Below are 6,350 nucleotides of genomic sequence, written 5' to 3'. Positions count from 1 at the left end.
ACTCCCATTTTGTGATTGAGTAGTGAGCTCTAGGCGCTTGGCCTTTTTGCATGTGCAGACCCCATTTATGTACACTTACTATCTGCAGTAGTATCATTTGATTGTGGGTAAGGTTTCCCACCGTGGTTTTTCCCCTTATAGGGTTTCCATGTACAAATATTGGTGTTATATGTTGTGGATGACTTTGTCTTTATGTTTCATGCACTAATCCCTACCGGTATAGCAATTAACTGTTAAAACTGTCTACTGGCATATTAAACTGGTTTACCGATATTAAGCATTAAGTCGGTTAAGTTGTTTTTGGTTTGAATTTATTTGACTCCCCTCTTAGTTGTCTCCGGGACCTAACACTTGCTTCTGGTAAAACAATCAATTTGTTGGCAAGCAGAGTTTTTAGAGCTAATTCCAAAGGTTCTCCAATGTTTGTGAATTTCCTCCAAGGATTGGAGAAAAAGGACTTGGCTTTATTATTTTCTAGATTATTATTGCTTGGGATTTGACTTGATAGATTAAAAATTGGTTGCTGTTGTTTTGTAGTACTATTATCATCATTTCCTTCATTGCTGACATTCCTATTCTTTGACCAGAACTTGGGTTTGTCATTGTTATTGTTGTTGTTGTTGGAATTGTTGTTGTATGAATTATTTTAAAGTTTTAGTTCTCCTTTCTTTACCATTGCGTTCTCTATTTTCAGACCATTCTCGATCATTTTGGCAAAAGAGGGAGGACATTGCATTCTTAGTCGATAACTCATTTCACTGATAAGGTTATCAATGAATATGTCCATTTTTTCTTGATTAGGTACATCTCGGGGATACCTATTAAACATGTGTTTCCATCGTTGTAAGAAGATCATAAAAGATTCACCATTCTTTTATTTAACATTGTAGAGATCTAGCATCGTTATCTCATTCCTTATATTGTAAGAGTATTGTGAAATAAACCTATTCACAAGTTTTTCAAAAGATTTGATTCCGGATGGTAATCTTGAAAACCACTCCATTGATTGTCCATTTAAACTCCTAGGAAAAAGACACATAAGGTAAGTTTCATCATGAGAAAATTCCATTCTCATAGTACAAAACTCCCTAATGTGATCCTAAGGATCGGATTTCCATCGTATTTGTCATATTTAGGAATCTCGCAATGTTGCGGAAATGGTATCATATTCAAAGTCTTATCGAAAGGATATGGGCATATATCTTCTAATGAATACTTCTTGGAGCTTGTTCCATTTTGCATGCCTTGTATCTGTTGTTGTAAGGTTTTCATTTGTTGAGTAAGGTTTGATAATGGATTATCCACATAGTTTCTTCTTGTTTCTTCGTGAGTTCTTTTTTCACTTCACTCTTTTCTTGTGTCATCCCTTTTTTTCCTTGTTTCTTCATGACTTTCTTTGCTCATATCTTCATTATTTGGATCATCTATGTTTTGGGTGTTACTTGCCTCTACATCTTGTTTCAAGCTTTCTATGTTAAAGTCTTGTGGTAGTTTAGCTCCAGATTTTGCCAACATCAAGAGATATTTCTCTTTTTGTTTTGCCAACAATTTTTCCATTGGCCTATCAAATTTTAAATCTTGCTCGAGGTCTCTAATGGTGCTATTGACTGCTTCTTTGTCAACAACGGTAAATCCAAAAGTTTGAAATACAGGATTATCTTCTTCCTCCATTTGTTGTTGTTTTCTAAGTTGTTCATATTGGGCTCTACTCCAAATTGGCATGTGAATATTTCAAAGTTGTTGAAATTTCCAAAGAACAAAGTCAATAGGTGATTATTGGTTTAGGAAGATATGTTTTGTTAATTTTACCGCTATTGTTTGTTCTTTGTGATAAAGCGTCTCTTTGTTGAAAAGAATGTCTTTGCAAAATTTCACCGTCAAACTCTGTACCACAGCCACGTAAGTAGTGACAAAAACGGTGTTGGAATGTCCTATGTTTTAATAAGATCTTGCGATTGATATACAAGAATCTTATTCTTTTCTAAGTAGCTTTATAATTGGGTTTTCTTTTCTTAAGGTGATACTTAAAAGTCATATAAGCATTTGACAATTTACAAGTTTGTTTGATTCCAATGTTGGTACAATTCTGATTTTGATATAACCTAGGTTCAAAATAGGAAAGATATATCCAAAATTATGAACCTAGTATAGATTGATCAAGCTTCATGATAGAGGATTTGATTATCCTGATGAGAGACTTGATAATGATGTTGATTTTTTTGCACTTAAGATGTTTGAATCAATAGCTTGTTGAATGTTGAAGTTTATAGAACTTTTTGGGAATAACTTGTTGGATTAGAAACCTAGTTGTTGAGCTAGTTTGAAAATACATGATGGTTTAGAGACAAACCTACTTCAAGAATTATTTTGATACTGACGTTTTGACACTTTGGTTTTGATCTGGTGTTTGAAGTGTTAGAAAGCTCTTGTATTACCCTTTTGATCAAACTTTTTCAGCAATTTGTTGGATTTTTATTCACGCGTAGATGATAATTTTCTTCAATTTTTTTGACCATTTGGAACATGTAAAAAACATAGAAGACACAATGTCTAATAAAAAAAATGTACAAGCAAGTACAAATCTTATGGTAGGCTGAGACAATAGTTGTTGAATCTCACATGGGGTTTCCCTTGAGGCTACGCTATTCAAAGCGGATATTTAGATGCTTGACCCCACTGGCTCCACCCTCAACACTTACTTCTTTGGGGCAACCAAGCACCAGTTTCCATGAAAACTCCCCATGGCAAACTTTATATCTCTACTAGGAACCGTATGTGTGTGAGCCGCTTCAGAGGTCTGACCTCCTGCGCCAACAACTAGAACGATTTTGGCAACTAGTACAAGTGGTTATTAGTAAAGGCTTCCGGTCATGTGGCCATACATGTGACACTTTCAGCTCTGTAAATATAGAAAGTTCCCAGCCTATAGAGGTTACGCTCCATAGGGTTTATGGGGAAACATAGTGTTGGTATGAACTTATCAACACATGTTGTTTGGGACTTTCGTCACAAACAGGATTTATTTATAGTGGATTGGAAGGACTCGGTATTAACCCATTTCCACTTTAGGTTGTTCCCCTCTCACTGCCCCTCTCAAGGTAGCTCGGGAAGGCAGACCCTCTAAAGGATTTAATTGCTTGAAATTAAAGAAAGCATAAAAGAGTGGGTTTGGCTTTTTGGTCACCCAATTAAGGGGAGAGAATATACCTACCACTTTCGAGACACAGAATATAAGTGTTCTTTTTAACCTTTTCAAAGCAATTGTTGGCTAAGTCCTATTTGGAGATGTTGCTCCAACAAGCATGGTGTTTATTTTAGCCTTTTTAGAAGTCTATGTGCAACTATTTTAGAGAAGTTATTAAAAATGCAAGTTGCATGCTGTCAATTTATCCTCTTAGTTAGATTAAATGAACAAGACATGATATATTACTTCCCAAAATAAGGCCTTTAATTAACTAGATGAGGAAATGCATAAATTTGTCTTAAACACCATCCTGCACATGCATGTTAGTAATTTGAAAAATCTAATTTCTTGGACATTCGGGCCTGCAAGAAAATTTTGTTAGTTGGAAACAAAAACGCTATTCTAACATATGCGCTATCTTTCTCCTCAAAAGCGCTAACCTGTAGAGCAAAAGCGCCAACCTAGACTACAAAGGCGCTGCTCTATGGATACAAAAGTGTGATTTCTTTAATAAATACGCTAATCTAGAGGACAAAAGCGCTAACTGATGATGCTAATGCGCAATTTTTCATACAAAAGCGCTCACTTGCATGGCATATGTGCTAGCCTGTGATGCAAATGCGCTAACTTGTGATGCAAATGCGATAACCTATGAGCAAAAACACTATTAGAATTCACACATGCGTGTTAATTTTACTTTTTGCGAGATTTTTAAAGGTATGTGCGAGGTCTATGAGCCCCACAGTGGGCGCCAAAATGTGTGAACTTGAATTTCATCCTCAGAATGTTAACTGCAACAAGTTAGTTTCACAAAATATCAATGGAAATGCTATAAGAAATCCAAACTCAACTAATGAAACTACATGAAATACATATGAAATAAAAACACTATTACTACCTTCATGATTTATGTCTCATTGTGTCCTAACTCCACTGTTCCTGGTTGCAGATGGTGTGCTCTCAAACAATGCACTGATAGCTTCCAAGATGGCATATGAAGAATGGACTGATAACTGATAGTTAACAAATGTGATGCATAAGTTTCACAAATGATTTGCTTGAAAATGTACTTGAAGTCTATTGAAGTCTAACTCTCTCTCAATTGAAGCTCTTGATTTTATAGACTTTGAGAGGATGAGATGATGTGGCTTAGATCAACGGTCATGATCAAATCTGTAGATTTGGATGGCTGTGAGCAAACGTGAAGGTTAAGAGAAAAGGGGAAGGAGAAGACAAGTGTCACTCATCTCACCTTGACTGGGTTGCTGACTGAGGGAATCTAGGGATGGTTGGAGAAGATTTAGGCATGATAGGACAAGTGGACTCAAGTCGTTCCTAATATGTAGGGGTGTTGGAAAGAATATAGGAGATGTTATGAAATATGTGTACGTACACAATATTCATTGAATTTGGAGGTTGAAGATAAATGATGAATTAATATTTAAGAAATATTAATTTCCTTAGCCACATGACGGATGAGATGGCAAAGGGAAGATGAAGTGGAGATGGAAGGTGAGTTGGAAGAGGGGGATTAAATAATTTAAAAAATTATTTAATATTTGAGACTATAGGATAGGAGAATAACTATTAAATATTGGATATTTAATAGATTGGAGGAGATAATTAAATATTTAGATATTCAATTAACTTGGTTAGAAGAATAATTAAATATTAGATATTTAATTAATTAGAAGAATAGGATAAATGAATTAATTAATAAAATATTAATTAAAGACACGAAATGAATTAAATAAATTAATCTTTTCAAATTAACTATTTAATAGAAGAATAATTATTAAATAAATATAAAATATTTATTTAATTGCTCATAGCCATTTTTATGTGCACACACACACACACACACACACACACACACACACACACACACACACACACACACACACACACACACACACCTTCCTCTTTGTCTCTTCCTCTCTATCTCCTCTCTTTCTATCTTTATCTCCCCCTCTCCCTTTTTCTATTTTTTTCCCTCCTCCTCTTTTTCTCTATCTTCATCTCTACCTCTATCTTCATCTCTCCCCCTAATCTCTAGTTTTGCTTCCTTCAATACATCCATCTCTCTCTCATTCTCTCTCTTTTTGGACCTCTATATCCATATCTCTTTTCCTCTCTATATCTATCTCTCCCTATCACTTCTCTCATATTCTTTTATCTCCATCTCTCTCTACCACTATATCTCTCCCTCTCTCTCTATATCACTTCCTATCTCTATCTTTATCTTTCAATATCTCCATCTCTCTCCAACTATTTATTTTTCTGTTCCATATCTATATATTCCTCTTCCATCTCTCTCTCTCTCTCTCTCTCTCTCTCTCTCATATCTCTCTCCTCTCCATTTTCCTCTCCCCATTCTTCATCTATATCTTCAACTCCATCTATATCTCCATCTTCTTCTCTATCTCTATATCTATCTCTTTACCCATATCTCTCTCACTCTTACCCTTCTATATATCCCTCTTTCTAGCCCTATCTCAACCTCTCTCTTGAGCTCACCCTATTGCAAACATAACATGAGCATGTTGCTAATAAAACTTGATCATCTTCGTTTCATTTCTGTTATGATTGAATTCTTGTAACTGGATGCATAGATGATTTTAATCTATCACCTCTCAATTAAGTCCTTTTTTGCACAAACAACATCATGGCCACAATTTGACCTAATGCACTACACAAATATATCCAAAAAATAGACCAAATTTTCTCCAATTGACCTTCCACACCTCTTCAGCATACTCGTTGCACACCAAAGTGCAATTGCTAGTTTATATTATTTTACTAAAATAAGAGTTGTAGTTAATTTTACATAAATATAATATTCTAATATATTTTTAAAATAACAATGTTTCAAAACTATAATAATTAAAAATTAAAACAAATATTGTCCAAGGGGTTGAGCTTAATTGGTTAAAACACTAGGTTCTCACTATGGAGACCCAAGTTCAATTCCCAATAAGGACATCTAAAATGAATTCAAAGTTGTGACTCTTGGCCTTCCATAAAAATGGGGTAATAATAATAATAATAATTCAAAATACTGCCATCTATATTTAGATAATCACTTAGAACCTTAATATTAATATTTCCATGTCCTAGTTCAATGTCACACTATATCTGATTGATCTCACACCATATACAAAATTGA

This window comes from Cryptomeria japonica, chromosome 3 (genome assembly GCF_030272615.1).
Source record: "Cryptomeria japonica chromosome 3, Sugi_1.0, whole genome shotgun sequence".
NCBI classification, from domain to species: Eukaryota; Viridiplantae; Streptophyta; class Pinopsida; order Cupressales; family Cupressaceae; genus Cryptomeria; species Cryptomeria japonica.
The sequence above is the reverse complement of the archived record's forward strand: the minus strand, read 5'-3'. Positions refer to the sequence as shown.